A 20449-nucleotide genomic window follows, 5' to 3' on the forward strand; every position below is an offset into this window, starting at 1 on the left:
TGGGGGTAGCCACCTTCCCATATTTAAGTACCTAACTTCCAGTCCCAGCTCTGCTTTTAGGAACAGCTTTCTGCTAATTCGTATTCTGGACCGCAGCAGGTAATGCCTCAAGTCCTTGCTACCAACATGGGAGAGCCAGATTGCATTCCCAGCTCCTGGCTTTGTGTTGATGCTACCCTGGCTCTTGTGGGTATTTGGAGAGTGAAGCAGTAGATGTGGGATCTCCCTGTATCTGTCTGATTCTGTTGTATCTTTGCTTTTTAAGTATATTTTTTAAAAGAGGCTACATCTCTTTAAAAAATCAGGGAAGGGAGAACTGCAGGCATTTAAAATTCTGATAGGGAAGGGAGAGCAAATAATTGAGCCTTTGAAACCTTGCCAGGAACCAAGAGCAAGGGGTAGTGGCAGAGGGGATGGCCAGGTAGGACAATTGAAACGGAAATCTGGTTCCTTACAGCACAGCATGGAGCGGGGCTACAGAATTTGCTGCAGTAGGAGGTGGGGCCGGTCTGGCACAGTCTGTGGGTTTGAAAGGAGCTGGGCGGGTTGGAGAATGCCAGTCAGTCTTTGTAGTTCAGAATTCAGAGAGAGGGTGACAAACACTAGGCTTCAGGTCAGAAGCCTGGCCGGGGTAGCTTTTCGAGAAATTTGTGCTGTGCTACCAAACTCTTAAAATGTGCTCATCACACCACGGGCCTCCAATCACAGCATAAACACGTGTCCTGGAAGCCGGCCTCCAGCCTAGATCTCCGCAGTGGTACCTGTTGGCTGAGTAATGGAGTCCTTTCCCTTTTTTGTTCCCTCGAAGCTGGAAACTGTGGCTAAACACAATATCTTTGCATATTTTCCTTTACCCTTCCCTGCATGCTTGCATCTCCCAGAACCCTAGGGTTAATCCCCAGGACAACCTTGCTCAGAAAGAAAAAATGTGATGATTCTACTTGAAGATTTGGATGCCGGAGGCCTCTGTCGGTCCTGCCACAGCCAGACCCAGACAGCAGGCTCAAGGAGATGGATATTCACAGGGGAAGAAGTTTTTGCTCTTGTTTGTTGCAAGGCTTGGTTGCTTTCCAGAAGTGGGGTCCCTGAAAGCATGGGAATTATTTTTTTTTTATCTTCGCTTTATCCTCCCCCAACTCCTTTCTTCTCCAGCCATAATAAATAAATAAAACCTCTTTCTTCTCTTGGAAATGTTTCAGAGAGCAATTAGATGAGAAATGCTGGTGTCCTGGGTAAAGATATGTGAGGTGGATCTGGGGGGGGGGGGCCTAGTCTCAGCACTGTAATATTTTCAGATGTCTCTGCATTTGTCACAATAACTTGTACTGACAGTTCTTCTCCGGAATAGATATTGTGTTAACTGGAGAGAGGATTGTCAGAGGCAGAACGTGTCCCAAGGCTAGCAAGAAAGTCTGCTTTGGGGGATTTGTGCACATCGCAGCTCCTCCAAGAGCAGGGTAGAAGGATTTGGAAGGAGGGTGTGGTCCTGCTGATTCAGCTTGCTTCCCCGTCGGTCCCTGACTCCTTCCCTCTGCTCCTCCCTCTCCCAGCCAGTCAGATCCAACCTGAGCCTGCTGTGGATGAAATGCCATCCATCGCTCTGTTCTCACACAGCCTGGGTTAGATTCTGTCAGGTAGGAGACTACGCCCATCATCAACTCATTATGTTTGTGAGCTCAGCATATTTTTAGACCGAGACGCAGCTCAGACAATAGCATCTCTCCTCTCAGTTTCTCCCATTCTGGGATTGGCTAAGGTAATAACAGCAATAATAATACTGCAGTGAGAAACTCGCTGCATATTTCTTCTTCTGAGAGTCTGATAGATGTTAAGTAGTGAACTTTTACCACTCTATAACTAGAGGTGGATATTCTTAACTATGATGGCTGATACACACATGTATGCCAAACACAGCAAAAATAGTTCACTTATGTATCATGGCTCACTTGATAGAGCAACTGGTATTTTTTTTAAAACACCCATCATAGTTACAGTAATGAGAGACATGCTTTTGTTAACAAAGCCACTACCCACTTCTAGCATACCCTTGGGTACCAAATAATTACCCAGTTTGTGTGGTTATCTAGCTCACTAATTACCCACAGAAATTGGGGTCAGGTGTTAACTGCTTGAAATAAGTATCCTCCAAAGACATTGCTGAGTTGTATAGAGAAAATTATGTGTTCGTGGCAAAACTTTCATAAGTCATATATTTGTATATCTTTGTAAGCAGAGTGAATGCGGACAAGGATAAATTAGCTCAGTGTGTGAAAATCATGCTCAACTATTGTTCCAAACACAGAGGGGTTTAGGAGAGTCTCGGGGAATTTACCTTCCCTGGTGGAAGACAGGCACAGTGACAAGATTCCCATAATCCAGGCTTCCTATACAAACTCACTAAGACAATTGATGGTTCGCTGAGGGTGATTCATTGTGGTGTTATAGGGAGGGACTCAGTGAGTCAAAGAGGTGTTTTTTTTTGACAGCTCCACCCTTTATGATTATTATAGCATGTTTCTTTTTCTACATCAGTCTAGTGTAAATACCCTGCCAGTAAAATGGAAAACAATTCTAACCCAGTCACCAACTCTCTGACGACTGTCTCTTTCTCCTTCTCAATAAAAGCAAAAAGCAAAAAGGAAAAAAAAAAGAAATGCAGAAAGAAAACCCATGAAAGGAAATGCAACTCTTGTGCCTGTCGGTCTCCTTCTGGTTCTGTCTGTTGTGCTGTCTTCCCTTCTCCTTATCCCCGCCTCTCCCTGTCCTCTCCCTGTGCTTTTCCTTATCTTGTTCCTGGGCCTCCAGCCATGCTTCTGCAGGTCTTGCAATCAGACACAAAGCACCGTGGATGTCAGAGTTGAGCACAAAGCTACCTTTGGAAAACATTCACTTGGAGGAAACCAGTGTCGTCAGATACCTTCCTCCCATTCCCAGCTACTTAGAGAAGTCTGCATCCTATTTCACACTGTCTTGGTCTGCAGGCTTCACACCAGGAAAACGGGGTGAAGATGGCAATGCGCCCACTGCGAGTGTGGTTAGGGCGAGAGCCTCCTTTGCAGGAGACAGCCACTTTCAAGCCTCCTTGTGTGGAGAGCTTTTAGCATGGGTGCTACTGGAGACGGTAGGAGACACTCCCTTAGTCCACCCAGAATGGCTTTTGTTTTTTTCTGAAGCCTCTTTGTGTGTGACATGTTACTTGACATTATCGAAGAGATTTCATGATGATCTATATGTATCTGATAATCATTCTGGAGGCAAACGTTTCAGGAATGAGGAAAATACCTGCAGTGGGAGCAAAGAGGTGAAATGAGCAGCGGTGACTAATGAGTTCATTTCAAAATTCAAGAGAACATAACTGCTAAATTAGTACAGGTTGCAGATACAGTCAACGGATGCAACCCGGCCATTGAAAAGAAAGAGATTTTTAGCATTTCAGTTATTGCACGCTCAAAGAATCAATAGATCTTACATGTAGATAATAAGAGTCACGGCTTTTTAATCTATCTGAATTCTGATTTCAAAGAAATGTTTGTGCATTGTTGACTTTCTGTTCATAAAAAAAGTCACCAAGGTTCACAAAATATATCATCTATATGCAAATGTGTGTGTATGTGTGTGTGTGTGTGCACGCGTGTCTTAAATTCCCACAGGATGTGAAACAGTTAGACAGAGAAATGTGCTGTGGTCTGTCTTCTTCATCCCTCCCCCCTCTTTTTTTTTTCCTTTCTTTTTAGAAAACGTGATACCTGATCTCTGGGTCTAGCAGGCTGAGCATTTTTTGCGCGTAAATAATACAATGTCTGGCCTTCCCGCTGACCTGCTGGGTATTTTTGGTCTCATTAGTAGTCAGGGAGATGCTTTAGTGCATCCGGTGCTTGGAGTCAGGGATGAGACACACTAAACAGAGACAGGGAGCAAGTGCGAGAGGATATTAGAAGAGAGGCTTGTCTCCAAGATATGGAAGGAAGTGAGAAATGACAGGGCTGCGAGCTTTGTATGGAGGAGTCGGCAGGGCGGGGGAGCCGCAGCAGAGCCAAGCGGGTCTCAGAATAGGAGGGAAGCCATGGAGGAGCTAGAGGTGATCAGAAGGGGATATTGATTCCTTATTCTGCCACAGATTTAAGCAGGCATGCGAGGAATCCGCACCACGGTTGGCAAAAGGAGACCGGTTGCCTCCTGTAACCAGACACTCCGGCTTTCCAGGAGCCCAAGGAGAGAGCGAGAAGAAAGGGGGCAGTGTGAGCTAGGAGAATTCAACTTGTCGCTGATTTGTGCCTGATGCCTGCTGTCCGTCAGCAGCCTCCCTTCCACTCTCTCTTGCTCCCCCCACCCCCTTTTTTCCCTTGCCGTCTCCTTCTTCCCTGAAGCCTAGGGGAGCCAGTAAAGATTAAATGTGCTTTCTCAAAGGCAGACACTTCACGCTGCTATGTCGAAAGGGCCAGTATTAGTGTTATTTTTAATTGCAAAAGAAAGGAAAGAGAGAGACAGTGAGAGAATCTGGGATGATGACAGACTCGCTTTTTCTGGGACCGAAAGGAAAGGGGAAGAGAGAGAAAAAGGAGAGACCGCGAGCTGATCCAGGATCGTGCCTGAGAAGAACCTGCGGAGGTGAGAAAAAAAAAAAGTTGTCTTGAAGGTGGAGAGGTGGGGGTTGCCAAACTGGCGCTGTACAGGAGGGGGGGGGGGAAGACATAATTTAGCTGTCTTGCTGGCATGGTTCTGTTTTTCATTGCGGGGGGGGGGGAAGGAGGAGACAACCCGGAGCTCTAGCTGTTTTTAGTTGTACATGGAAATATCTGGTAAAAATAGCTAATAATATGGAGCGTTTCTCTCCCAAGTACCCGTGGCCCCCTCCCGTGTCTTCTGCACTGGGGTTGCTTTGTCATTCTCTCTGGCCAGCCAGCCTTGCTTAGGCCTGGAATAAAGAGAGAGAGAGAGAGAAAGGAGAAACATTTTTGAGAGTCATCGTCCCCTCGGCTCCCCCTCCCTTCCGTTTCATTTTTGGAGGCGGCCCAGGAAAGCCCAGCCTCCTGCAGTCGGAGGGGGACGCAGCACCTCGCAGGTACAGACCATACAGACCGGGCTGTCTGCGGCCGGCGGGGGATCTGCTCGCCAGGCCTCGGAAGGAGCGGCCGCAGCAGGCTGCACCGAGGAGGGGGCAGCATCCCTCGGCTCACACACACCCCTTCCCGCCCCGCGTCTACCAAATGACAGCCTGGTGGTGCTTGGCCTCGCTGATTTGGCCTTGGTTTGAGCCAAGCAGCTGATGCAGAGGAGGGCCCCTTTTGCGGCTCGCTAAAGAAAGAAGGAAAAAAAAATTTTCGGGGGGGCGGCGGTGGTGGGAGAATCAGCTTCTGGGAGATTTCTCTCTCTCTCTCTCTCTCTCTCTCTCTCTCTCTATCTCTCTATCTCTCTCTATCTCTCACCCACCTCAATTTTTAAAATTTTCGCTGAATATTTTCCAAATTTGATCAGTCCCAGCCCCTCCCTCTACTCCCACCCAACTGCCTCTTCCCCCCCCTCTCTCGTCAAAAGCTTGAGCTACAGTTACAGTCTTAGGTTTGGTAGATGGCTTCCTGCCCCCGCCTCTCCCTCCCCACCCCTGCCCTCCGTCCTCGGTGGAAACACCTCGCCCAGCCAGCCGCTCGCTGCGAGCTCAGCAGACCCCCCTTCCCCGTGCTCGGGATGCTGCCGTGCAAGGCTGCGCAGCCCGGCTCCACTTCGGATGGGTGAGTTCCACACGCTATTTCGGATTTAGACTTTCACAGCCTTCCGCGTCCTCCTGCTCGGTCTCTGATTTTGCATGTGGCATGCCTGCCCTGGGAGAAGGAGATGCTTCAAGCTTCGTGTTTTCCTTTCAGTCATCTGTGCTAGTTATACCTCCAAGATTTGAAGAGGCATTGAATCCCTCCTGCAGACCTTTAAAAAAAAAAACGAACGCTTCTGGGTCTACTCATTATTATTCACCGTTTTAATAAGCTATGTGGCCCAAAGCTTGCAAGAATTTTCCCTGATTCGCTGGCAGTTGTATATTCAGGTACGTACATGTGTTCCTGACGGCTGTACAGCCGGGTGTGCCTCGATTCTATTTACTCAGAATCTGGATTTGTGAAGGGACGAAACAGAGGGCGAGGAAACACCGGACCACCTGTTTGTGGCATTTTAGTCACGACGTGCCTACAGAAACTGCCTGTCATTCCTGTTTTGCTTTGTTCTGTCTGGAGGAAGAAAGATTTCTTGCGCTCCTCTCAGTCCCTGAGACCCTAACTTGTGATGTTTACCGTTTAAATCCACGGGTTAGGCTCTTGGGAGCTGCGAGTCGTGCCTTTGCGACTGAGAAATGTGGCGGAACTGTGTTCCTTTAAAGCCAAAACAAAAGAAAAGAAAGTTTGTGTGGAGTGGCTGAGGTTTTCATTGTTACACACTCAGGTGACCCAGGAGTGACAGCTCCGGATTTCTGCTGAAGTAGCTATCGAATTCTGTCCTGCCGGGCGTGTTGGCTGCAATGGCTATGTGTGTGATTTCTCGACGCCCGAGGCGTGCGGAACTCTTCCACACTGTCTGTTCTTTGAGAGCAACACGCAGTACTATTCGAGCGTAACAAGAACAGCTCAGTACCTGGTGCTTGACCTCACAACATCTCAGCCGAAGTCCCAGCATGCCTCATGCCTCCAACTTTTAAACTCAACAGTTAATCTTAAAATCGTACCCAATTAAAATGGCCATGTGCATATATTATACATTCGCTGCTTACACGTGTGTCTCATATGTGGGTAGACAGACATAGAGGGGGAGAATCCGGAGCTTGAGCTCAAATATTACCAGGCTAAATGTTCTCCTCTTGCCGTCCTGGACAAAGGACTGAATTTATGATATTAACAAAGATTAAGTTTGTATTTCTTTGTGAGATGAAACAAAAAAGTGTAAAGGAAGGCTCTTGCCTCTTTGCTTGATACCTTTTGAAAAATAGTTCACTGGAAGGATTTTAAAGTAATAGGAATTGGAAATACATTTTCCAAATATGCAAAATAAACGGCAGCAGTACCGCACAATTCTCTTCTTCTTTAGGGGCGACCCATTTCCTTCATTTCAAAACTAAAAAAGAATTTAGCAGAATTTAAGCTCAATCTAACCAAGGTATTTATAACACCAGATGTTACACTGAAAAATGATTCTCTCTCAAGGTAATTGTTAGCAATTGTAGCTTTCTAGCCATAACTTTTTGTAACAGAATAATTTCAGTAATGTAGCTCTTTCTCATAGTTGCCTTGAGACAAACAGTAAGTTAACCTTTCCTTTGTTGTGAAAAATTCCAGTATACAACTTCATTTGAACAATTTTAGAATTGGTAAGCCAACATTTGTCATCTATTTTTGGAAAAGACCTACATCAAACCTGAGTTCAAATGCCTTTTGTCTGTCTGATGACTTTATACTGCTTACAAAATCATTTTGTACTGTAGTTGTAAAGGTTAAGGCGGCTGTTGTTTTCCTATTGTTCAAACATTTATTGCAATTTTAGTCATTGATTCCAAATCGCAGTCGAGAAAAAACCATTTTGTATCAGAAAAACTGAATCGAGGAGAAGTGTGCAACAATTGCACCAAGTCTTTTGTTGAAACCTCTTGTATAGTTGTAATATTTAAACATTACTTTCCAGCCTTTGCTAGTCTGAATGTGCTTCAAAGAGTTGTTTGATTTTCCGAGTCATCTTCAGCTTCTGCGCAATGTATTAATGTATTAGTGATTTCAGCCATCTGATGTGCATGTATAGGTATTTAGAAATTATGGCAAGGCATCTGTTTAACTTATACTTCATAATTCATATCAAGTATTTGCAAAGCATTTGGTGATGTTTGAAATCAAAATGTTATCTGCAGTTTAATCCTTGAGAAGAATGAAAGCATGCTACATGGAATTCTTCTGTGATTTCAAATGATCACAGGAATTCTGGTTTGTGTGTTCCAAAGCAATTGTAGTTTCGGTTTTTTCATATGTTTTTGAGTGGATTGCTGGTGTCCCGAGGTGGCCATCATACAATTGATCACTCAGGCATTTAGGGGTGCACAGGACACATAAGAGTCTACAAGCAGGCAAGGGCGCTGGTGCAGGGAAGGGCAGGTTTCTCAACACCCCTTCTTCCGCACGGAGCCCATCAGTGAAGTTCAGTGAAATGAATAACATAATTGGTGGTTGGTTCAATCACTACCAGTCTAGACTAGCCCAGACGCATCAATTAGAGGGGGCTGTGTTTTAAAGGGAGAGTGCAACCGAAACAAGCAGGGCATTATTGATACTGATCTTTAAAAGTGCAAATCCAGCTTGGCAGATGAAAAAAAATAATAATAAGGCAGGGAATTGGGATGGGGATTCTTTGGGGGAAGAAAAGAGAAAGAAATGGACCAGAGCTCTTGGACACAGAAGGACAGGAAGCTTGAGAGAAAAGGATGGATAATGAGTGACATGAAAGGCAGCACCTCCTTGGGACATGGAATACACAGTTACAATTCAGTTCACAAGGCGCACTGGCTCTCCGTATTTTTAACTAGATTTGCACTCCCCCCCCCCACCACCACCACCAACACACACTCACTTTTTTTTTAAAATCATTTTTTGCCTCTGTTTCCAAAGAAATCCCAGCTTAAAACCGATGTAGTTGGAAATTTAACAGCTCTAGGAAGTCCTAGTGAGAATAAAAGCCAAGTAAAACGAACCAGCTAAAAACTCCTTTTGAGACATTTTTTTCCCCTAAAGAAAAACACAGAAAATGTTTATTTTCAAGTCTCTAGTTCCACCTTTAAAAAAAAAATTAAGTGGCTTAATGAATAGTACTCATTTTCAACCTAGTGCCTAGGTTCTAATTTTACAGGGTAAGACACCTTTAATAAAGAGCTCAGAGTCTTCCTCTGAATACAGTAAAATAGGAAGAATGCAACAAAAGGTTTTGGTGATTTGATAGGGCGTTTTTGGAAGGAAGAAAGACAGATGATTTAAGAAGTGTTAGGAACACATCAAACCCCAGCGAAAGAAAATGTTTGATTGGTATTAATTAAAACACTGCTAATATATTCTAATAAAATCAAATTTCACATTCTAAACTAATCCGCCTGGTATGTCAAAAGAAAAGTATTATCTTATTTGCATCTCTGCAATCCAAATGCACTTGCTCATTCAGCAGAATTAATTTTTGTCACCAGCCTGTTTAATCTCTTCACAGATTTAGTCAAACTTATTCTCTCAGACTAAAAAGGATCAGGGTGGGGACTCCATGCAAAGTGTGGAGAAGACGGGTGGACTGCGTGTAGTCCTGGCTTTATGTGTTGTGCTGTGCTTTTCTCTTCATTCGCTGTAATGGGGTGTGGAGGAGAACGGTGAGTCTGCAAAGAGAATGATGAATGGCTCGTTTCCCTCCTTTCAGTCCTTCTGCTGGCTGAGTTATTTAAGAATTTCTGTTGCCAAAGTATACGAGTGGCATTTGTTTACATGACTGGTATTGGCCTGTTGATTAATATCTAATTTATCTTTCTAATTTCAGCATCTATGTGATAGCAAATTCTTAATGAAAAAGACTATCAAATCCAAATCAATGATCTTTTCTCCTCCTGAGAAAAAAAGGGGGGAAGCAACCGTAAAATTGTACTCACTGAGAACTGACTTCTTTGTTCTATTTTTAAGTCAAAATGTGTTGAGGAAATTTTCAGTTTTGTGAAACAGCAGGTTTTATGCTCTTCATTGTTAAACTCCTATGGCTGACAAAACTGATCACCAAATGATATCATGACCAAAATGCTGCCCCACTTTGTAGTCTACCATGACGATGGTGTCGTAACGTAAAGATATGCCTCACACCAAAAATGAATGGGTGTTAACTATTATGGACTGGAGTCGTAGGCTTCTAAAGTGATGAATCCTGTGTATTGTCAGGGAGAGGTAAACTACTGTCTAAGCTACTGATGATGCTGCCTTTTTTGCTCCATTGCCTTTTCAAGTCTTCGACGTAAAAGAGCAATCACAGTTCGGTTTCACATGTATTGTTCTATAATCCAGGCAATAAATGCTAATTAGTAATGCTCAAGGATCCAACCATTCAGAGTAATTATCATAATTTACTTCTTCCTTGTTAAAGACATTCCTTGCTGATTTAAAAAAAAAAATTAAATCGCTGTTTTACCATTGCACTGTAGTGGAAATGAACTAGAGAGATGTTCAAGGTATAGCAAAAGTGTTGCGGCTGTACTCAAAATCACCGACATGTACCTCAGCTTATTCCAAGTGAAATTGCAATTTAATCCCCAAAAAGAATTCCATGTATATGCATAAAGGTTTGCATGTGTGCCAGGAATGTATGATTTTATTTTACAAACCTCACAACTCCTCCTTCCCTGCCCATCCCCTTTCTAAAACCACTTACTGAGCAGAACAAAGGAAACTGCTAACTGTAGAGGCATCATTAACTGTGAGCAGCAACAGCACGATAAAGTATGTGATATGACAACATATTTCATTCCGCAAAAGTGCAGATAATTAAATAATGCAGTAGTCACCCTGACTAATTAGCAGAAAGATCTTTAAGGCAGAATCAAGAAAAGGGATCCGATCAACTTGAACAATGCACATCATTCTCCAAGATCACAAATATATTTTGGTTATGTGATGATTGATTGTTTCACGCAGAAAGATGAAGACAAAAGCCTGTTTCTCAAAGCAGAGCTTGGAGCTGGAGTCCTCTTCCGAACAAATTAGTCAGATATTTTAGAAGTACCGGCTTGAATTTAGGGCTTTCTGTGTCCAGCAAAGGTGTGATCTGCCCTTCTGTTGGACATTACTCTTTTATCTGCTGCTGTATAGAATTATTGACCCTTAACTCAGCTTTTATCATGGTTACAGAATACATGTGTAGCCTGCTCCACGTTTTCAAAAGAGACCATATTTAAATTGGTCGTTTGTTGCTCCAAGCAGGAAAGCGTCATGTGTAGAGAAGAACCAGAATAGATAGCAATGAATATTCTAGGTGGTGGGACCCTCCCTCTTCCTCTATCAAGTCATATTCCCAATGTTCATTGTTCATTGGTCCTTCAGAAGAGAGCTTCAGCTTTTGCTTGAGGGTTGTAAGCACATTAAGGGGAATGATTCCCTTTGGATAGCATACAGAAGGAGCCACCTGCAAAATGTTGATGCTGTTATTGAAGTCTCAAGTGGAATCAGCTTTCAAAAAATTAGATATTAGATACATCCGATATAATTTGCAATGTGTAATTATACTAATGTGCATATAGTTGTGTGTTGCTTTACATGTTGCACACTTGAGTTCCTCCCCCTCCCAGCCCCACCCCCCCTGGAGCATTTGTCATCGTTTGGAATGACTACTGAATAGAATGTTTTTAAGTCAGATTATTTAGAAAAAAAAAAAGAAAAGAAAACTCCTTCTTGTCTAATTCATATGAAAATAAAAGAACTTTATGGCCTATGGTTGTATGCAAGAATGAGTATGTATGACCTAGATGCTGGAAATTAATGATTTCTAAAGGATTTATCATTGCAGACAGTTGCATTGTTTGAAAAATATCTGGTGCTCTTTATTGCTTTACCCCTCATCTTGCCTTTGGACAACTTGAAGTAATGCAGAATATTAGAAGAGTGAGTCGTACTTATAACAGATCCATTTCCTTTGTTGGAACAATGAGCTACAATGCCAAGAAAATGGTCTTAAGCAAAGATCATATTTGTGATTTAGTCAAAATCAAATAAGAACAATAATAAATAATTTCTTCTGTTTTTCCTCCATTTTGCATGGCACATGATGAATCTTGAAATTCTGATTTAATTCACATGTGCGTGAACGGTACCTTCCTCTCTGTTGCCTCAACAACAGAGATGTACTGATGACTCCGTTGGAGAAACCATCTCCAGGACTGACTCCTGAAGAGCTAACTATTAATATAAAAACCAGGCAGTCTCAGCCTGGCACTCACCATGCTCAATCACTGGAGAACCTCTTTATGTAAATTCAGAGAATTCTTATCATCAGATCACAGAGAGACTCTGAGCAAGGTGATGCAAAGGTTCATTCAAGAAACAAAAAGACCATCAAGGAAGGTTCTAGTGGGAAGATGCAGATATTATGCATCCTGATTAAGTAGGCATGGGGCTCAAAGGAAGCAGATTTGTAAAACATTGGATCATGATAGACACCTAGCACATAGTCATTCGTATATTTGTGCTTTCTCAACATTAATTTTAATACTATAGTTCTATTACAAAGCAAACATTTGCACGTGTTACACCCATGGAACAACAAAGCAACATATCAGCATGCTTCTCACCTGCTCAAGTGTTATTCAGGAACTTCTCATTGTTAGTGGTCTAACTAAATCACACACACATGCGGACACACACACACACACACACACACACACACACACACACGATGTGGAACGTCCTTAAACAGTAACAATCTGCTTACAAAGGAGTCTGGCGCAGACCTAACAAAAACCACTCCATTCTCTCTGTCGGTTCTCACAAAGTCATGCATTCTAAAATCTGTGAAATGTACATTTAATTACTCATACCAATTTGTGCAAGTTTGATTAGACAAAAAAATCCCTATTTAAAAAAAATCCGTATTTGCCACCATGTTACATGACGAATTTTAGAAAAAGATTAATGCACATGCACATGCCATCTTGTCAATCAACAGCCTCAATGTATCCAAAGTGTTTAACACTGTGACGTGTCCTAGTATATCCCTCTTGGTGTGGCTAATTCATTATGCGTCTTTAGTATGTAACTGTAATAAACAGGGTGGCCATAGAGGCCCACAAAGTTTACTTCCAGTCATGATAATGTTTATAGTATCAAAGAGAGAATCATTTATCCAACTCTTCTCACATATCCTTATCTGTAAAATGAGTTGGCTGGAGTAGTTGGGTTCAAATCTTCTCAAGCTCTACACATTTCTGAAGCTGTACAAAACTGGAGGCACAGAAACAGCCCCAGGACCGGTGATCTGGAGTTTATTTGTGCTCACAGTTGTCGTTCAAAGTTATATTTGCTTCCTCCTCCAGCTTCTGTATTTACTAACATACTTTGCCTTGATATTAAACCAGTCAAAACGGGAGCTCATCTTTCAGGAAGGGGCAGCGACAGAAAAGAGCAACAGCTGAGGAATGAAAAAAGATACACAGTGGGAGAAGAAAAGTCTTGATCTGACTTCTAAGCCCATTTCCTTCAACACGAACCGAAGAAATCCCAGACAAGCACCTGCTGTTCTATTCTAAGACCATATTCTTTGGTCTTTCTACCTTGCATTTGATTTCTTATATTTTCAGATTGGAATGACACCTTTCAACTTCATTTTTTTTCAGCTGATTCATTTGAATCATGTTAAGAGTCCCTTCTGAAGCCTATGATAGTTACATGAATACAACACACTTCTCACATTAAATCTGAACATATTCAAAGCCACCAGGAAATCACCTCACCCCATTTTCCAAAACCACTCAGATTGTGGAGTTTGATGTGCCTAGTTTCCCTGGCTTACACACCTTTGAATACATTCACACTTGCCTTTCCTTTGTGCACACTTTTATCCTCTGCCTAACACTTCACTGTTTTTCTGTTCTTGCCTCCCTCTCTCCCTCCCTCCCTCCCTCTCTCCCCCCCTTCTTTCCTTCCTTCCTTCCTTCCTTCCTTCCTTCCTTCCTTCCTTCCTTCCTTCCTTCCTTCCTTCCTTCCATCCTTCCCTTCTGTATAAGTACCATTTTCCATTTTCTGTTCCAGGCACTTAAAATACATTCACAAAGATTTTACAGTACCTAACAACTCGGGTAACTCCATGCACTCCTGCGTTACCAAGCAATGAGATATTCTCAACTACTGGATTTTGCCTTTAACACTTGGATTTACTTGAATATGTCTCAATTTTCTTTCATCGTTTCTGTGGGTATATTATTTCTGTAAATTACCAATTGGTAATTTACAATTTAAATTACAATTACCAATTGGTAAATTACCAATCGGTAATTTCTTACAGAGCATTTTTCTCTCAGAGCAATTTCACTGGTGCCTTCTCACACTCAGACTGTGCCATTGCTTGGATTCTTGACCAAAGTTTACAATAGAAAAATACCACATTTTACTCTTAAAAGCATCTCACCTGTAGTTAAAAATAGCATGATCCCAAAAGTGTTGTTACACCTATTTGTTTTTGTTAAAGAATCACTGCAATAACTTTCTATGACATGTTCTACTATGTTTTTTGGTTGTGCTGATGTGCTTTTCAGCTGTCCTTGTAGCCCCCTCCTCAGGAATGTCTCCCAGTGAAGGGATCAGGACTGCAGTGTCTACTGCTCAGATGGACCTTCCAGCTATGCAGCTGCAACAAAGACTGACCAACTGAAGACACCTCCTCTGCTAAGCAACACATACAAATGGTGCAATCAAGGCCATGAAAACGCTCAGGATAAGAAGCATCCTTTTCAAGAAATATACACAACAATGATCTCTAGATATCTAATGAGCCAAAAACATTTCCTTGCTCATGTGTATCCCCCTGTATTTAAATTCATGTGATATTCATTTTTCCTTTTAATGGATATGTTGATACATTCATTTTAAAGTCAAAGATTGTACAAATGTATTGATGCATTGAGAAACAACAGTGCTCTATGGAGAGTGATTTTTACTCACATGTATATAGGTTGTATATAGTGGTCTGGAAAAAAAATGGTTTGATAATAGCAACATAATCAGAGGAAATTTAAAAGATAAAACAATGATAGAAACTTAGACTGACAAATAGAAATACCACAGTATTCTACCTGACAATAGCCACTCACCTGGTATTTTTTAATTAATTTATTTATTTTTATTTGAAAGTCAGATTTACAGAGAGAAGGAGAGACAAAGATCTTCTGTCCCCTGCTTCACTCCCCAAGCAGCTGCAATGGCCAGAGTTGAGCTGATCCAAAGCCAGGAGCTTCTTCCAGGTCTCCCCAATGGATCCCAAGGATTTGGGCCATCCCCGACTGCTTTCCCAGGCCACAAGCACAGAGCTAGAAGGGAAGTGGAGCAGCCAGGATCTCAACAGGTGCCCATATAGTGTCCCAGTACATGCAAGGCAAGGACTTTAGCCACTAGGCTACCATGCTGGGCCCTCAACTGTTACTTTTATTGAATAAGTTTGCTTCTGTGAGATGCAATTACTGCTCTTATGGAGCTTAAATCTAGCAGTCTTTCCTCTCTTAGAGTCTCCCTCCCGATGTTTCCATCTTTAGTATCGTTAATAAATACTGCTTTTCACACTGAAGGCAAAAAGAGCCTAAATCTAATTAGACAAAATTATATGAACTTTTAAGAAGTCCCAGATCTTTTCAGTGGCTCAGAAGAGTAAAACCAAATCAAAAGATGTAAACAACTTCTCAGAGGAGGTGGCAATGAGTGAACAAAACGGACTGAATAAGCAGGAACATTCCTTTAAAAGGAAAACATGGTATATCTTACAATATATCAGACATTTAGGAAAACAGAAATGAAGGGCAAATCTCATAGGTAAATGTAATGCAATCCAAAGAGGAAGAAGTCCACGTGATGAGTGTAAGGGTTTATGCATATGCAGATCTAGGCAACCCTACACTACATAGTCAAGGATCCTGTCTACATTTGGTAAAATCTGTATGCATACTTCCCAAATCCTACCCCAAACAGCACTTTGACATTTTAATAATATTTTCTTTTCATCAAATGAAGTGAAGGTGACTGGTGATAATGTGGAGAATTTAGAAGTTTTGTGTTAACCTGGAAACAATTCTCTTAACCTCGTTTTGTTTTGCTTTTATTGACTTCTCAATATACATTAAGTATTTTATGTCTAAAACCTTTCAACAGCTATTTAAAGAGGTATCATTAACCCCCACTTTATAGGAAAAGCTGTTTTAGTGAAGTTAAGTAAATTGCCGAAGAATCATGTGTGGGGTTCACATTCAAGATTGTGACTGCAAAGCTCACAACCCAAAACACTAAGTCACACTCTTGCGATCAATTCCATAGTATTGCTCACTTTTCTGTATCTTCTATGGTAAGCAAATAGCTATTTCATTTAATCATCACCTGAAAAATTCACAACTTTCTGACTAAATTACACTGAAGTAACAGGATGCATTTTCTTGACAGAAAATCGTAAAATTTGTGGAAGTAGATTTCGACTTTTTCTCCTGTGAAATCACAACTTCTTTAAGAATGAAAAAGAGGACACTTGATGTCGCCTATTATAAAGTCCATTTTTTATAGACAAGTTACATTTCTAGAGTTAATTTATAGGGACATCTCCTATTCGGAGAGATCTGTGTGTGAGACAGCATGAATCAGCAGCAAGCCCTCTGGTCTACTCTCACAGGTTCTTACACAATTACACCCTGCCTAAGTTCAAATGGAACATTCTGTCTTGGCCATCAGAGAGCATTGTGCATAGACAATTGCTTTACTTCTGCACCTCTTTGACATCCCACCTCTGGGAAAAAATACCTATGAATCATGATATTTAACTTAGGTATTGTTCATGATCCACCTTAAATAACACAAAATGGATGAAATTTTTTTCCTTGTATGCATATGTGTTTGATGGTATGTGTTCTTATGTTATTCGTAGACTTTACCTACATAAATAAGATCTGCTAGTGAGTGTCTTAGTTGAATTTATTTATTTTTAAGAAAATTTATTAATTTTTATTGGAAATTCAGATTTACAGAGAGAAGGAAATACAGAGAAAGATCTTCCCTCAGTTGGCTCACTCCCTTAGTGTCCACAATGACCAGCCAGAGCTGAGCAGATCTGAAGCCAGGAGCCAGGAGCTTCCTCCGGGTCTCCCACACAGGTGCAGGGTCCCAAGATCCTGCCATCCTCAACTGCTTTCCCAGGCCACTAGCAGGGAGCTGGATGGAAGTACAGCATCCAGGGCATGAACTGGCGCTGATATGGGATCCCACCGGTTGCAAGTTGAGGATTTAGCCAATGAGCCATCACGCCGGGTCCAAGCTGATTTTATTTATGTGCAGAATACACTGGTAAGGGATTCTACCTGAAATGTTAACATACAACTGTTTCAGTAAGACAGATGATTTTTAAAATGTCAAGTGATTGAACATCATAATCTTTAGGTAACTAGCTTAAGAATGCTTCATCCATTCCAAATTAGAGCTGAGCATGTTGTGCTTGTTCGTAACAGCCCCTTTGCACTGGTTGAAATTTGTGATTAATAAAGTGATGGGTGACATGTCAGGTTCAGATGCAATTCTGTCTCACAGGAAGCAGTGAACTCAATCTACTTCAGGAGACATGTCAGGACAAAATGCCTGGAGGTGTCTAAATATTTGTTGTAAATTTCCTGTAGCTGAGATTGTCAGATGCAGATCTCTTCCTGCTTCTTGTTGTATTGTTTTCAAAATGGTGGGCCCTATTCCTGCACAATCCTCTTTGAGGGAGTCTTAAAAAATAGGATCTTCAAAGAGAAAAAGAGTAGCTAAGCACAAATGCAACTCTGTCCTATTCCACTGTTTCCCAATAAAAACGATGTAGTATCAACTGTGAACTGTGAACGTGTGTTGATTTCTTGGAACAGCATGCTGTCATAATTTGTCTTCACTATTGTATATCAAAGCTAGATTTCAGGTCATTCATGCATCAATAATCTAATACAATAGACAAATTTAGTTTTGGACACAATTTCTCAATGATCCCATGTTTTAATTAATTGGCACTATAACCTACCTCTCAGACCCCAAAGTGCGGCCTTTGCCTCTTCCGTTTCCACCTGTAGTGATCAATTGCTCAGCTATTCATTCTGTTGATATTTCTTTCTGTTACTCAAACATGTTGCATCTGTCCATTTTCTGTGCTCCTATAGTAAAGATCATCCTTACTTTCTCCTGCAAATCTTCAATTTGTGCTTCCATACTTCCAAATGGGATTCAAGGCAACTATCCAAAAGGAGCACACCTTTCCACCGTTTCAAACTCTACACTGACTCCACATTGCCCTTGAGTTGATAGCTCAAGCCTTTCATGTTCTGGATACAGACTCCAACAGGCACCTCTGGGCTCGCCCCGCTTCCCTCTCCTCCTGCATTTCTGGCCTGTATGCCATCAATCTTGGCATTTTTCTTAACCCTCGCTTCATATTCTGGGTTTTATCATACACTTATTTTCTACTTAATATGCTCTTTACTGCTCTTTTCAAACTCTGTCATTTGTCTATCTAATCTCATCCAAGAGGTACTTTCTTCTTGAACGTCTTTACTCCAACTGTCCACCACCCTGGACTAGTGTCCTCTCTGAAGTTCCTTCTGTGCTGACCTGTTGGTAGCATTTATCATTCAGTATCATGGTAACTTACACGTCAGTATTGTTAACCTAACTAAGTATGATCCTACTGCTGAACTATTCAATAACATAGCACCTACCATATATGGCTATTTCTATTTAAATTAGTTATTTTTTTAAAGATTTATTTTTATTATTTTTTATTGGAAAGGCGGATATACAGAGAGGAGAGACAGAGAGGAAGATCTTCCGTCCGATGATTCACTCCCCAAGTGAGCGCAACGGCCCATGCTATGCCGATCCGAAGCCATGAGACTCTTCTGGGTCTCCCACGCGGGTGCAGGGTCCCAAAGCTTTGGGCCGTCCTCGACTGCTTTCCAGGGCCACAGGCAGGGAGCTGGAAGGGAAGCGGGGCTGCCGGGATTAGAACCGGCGCCCATATGGGATCCCGGGCGTGCAAGGTGAGGACCTTAACCACTTGCGCCACCGCGCCGGGCCCTAAATTAGTTATTGTTAAATAAAGTAAAAAATCCAGTTCCTTATTGGCTCTGTCTAAATTTCAGGTGCTCAGTTAACCAAATGACCACCAAGTTGGACAGCACAAGTATAAAAATGTTTCCTTCCTCAATAAAGTTCTAATGGACATTGCTGTTGTAAAAATTAAGTGCTGGGATTTGTTAATTCATTGTCTAGAGGTACAGCCTTTCCTTTGTAGAAATTACTTATTTTGTTTTCATTTGAAACACAAAATTATAGAAAGAAAGACCGAAATATTTTATATCCAAATAGCCTCAATGTCCAGAGCTGGGCCAAGACAGAAACTCCAGGTGTCCCATGTGGGTGCAGGGGCCCGATGACTTGAACTAGCCTCTGTTGCTTTCCCAGCCAGCAAGCAGGAAGCTGGATTGTAAGTGGAGCTGCCTGGACATGAAGCAGTGCTCATAGTGGGTGCTGGTGCTGCAGGTGGAGGCTTGGCCTACCATGCTGTGGTGCCAGCGCCAGGGAGGTACAGCTGTCCTGAACTGGGCTTTCTCCTCTGAACTCTGAAGCACAAATCATGAGTTAAGTGATTTCATTTTGAATTATTCCTAAGTGATGCTATGTTATCAGAAAAGGAAGGAAGCCAATTTATGACATGTAAAGATGGACACAGCATTATTGTTCATTTCCTGCATACAACTCTGGTTGAAAATTCTAGATTAGCGTGTCACAGTGCTTAGCAGAGTAGAAGTACTTCATAGATAATTGCTGGAAGAATGACATATGAGCATGCTTAGAAATGATTTATTTGTTTTTCCCCATATGTATAGAATGACGAAGACACATCTTTAGATTGCTAAAGGCCTCTTCTCTAGAGAGTATGTTGACAAATGATTTCCTTACTTTCATCACAAGGATAGGTGAATTGTATCATGCAATAGGAGGAACTACCACCTTAATTTCTTTGTTATTTACACAAGTGAAGAGAAAAAAGAAGCAAGAAAAAGAGAGAGAGAACTGAGCTCTGAGTTGTGAATGGGAAAATGTTCAAAACATATACCAATTCTAATTAACTTTTTCTTTTATAAATTGGCCAAAGTTTATTAAAATCTTGGTTGAGCACCTACTTAACACTTTGTTAAGCCCTAGAGCTATAGGAAGGAATAGAAAGCACCCAATTCTATGTACTCATAATGAATAGCATTGGTATGATTATTTATGTTTCCCCCTGCGCTGTATTCAAAGCAAAGTCCTCAATTTCAGCTTCATATTACAACCACCTATCAAATTAAAAAATACTGATAGCTGTATCCCTCCTGGAAAGATTCTGACACCTGAGATGTTTGCATCTCTCCCTGCAAATCAGGATGTGCTGCTAAAATTGAGAGCTATTGCCTGTGGGGTCATGACCTCAAAATGGGCTCAGAAAACTCAAGCGAATTTGGCATTAGTAGTGTTATTAGATAACACATTAGAATTAAAAGGGGAAACATTAGAAAAAGTCTTTCTAACCTATCTTCCTTTCACTTTTTAAAAACTCACTTACGGGCCCGGTACGGTGGCACAAGTGGTTAAGGTCCTCGCTTTGCACGCCTGAGATCCCATATGGGCTCCGGTTCTATCCCGGCAGCCCTGCTTCCCTTCCAGCTCCCTGC

Source organism: Ochotona curzoniae, unplaced genomic scaffold, assembly GCF_017591425.1.
Source record: "Ochotona curzoniae isolate NIBS_2020 unplaced genomic scaffold, NIBS_Ocur_1.0 contig_2723, whole genome shotgun sequence".
In the NCBI taxonomy this organism is placed as follows: Eukaryota; Metazoa; Chordata; class Mammalia; order Lagomorpha; family Ochotonidae; genus Ochotona; species Ochotona curzoniae.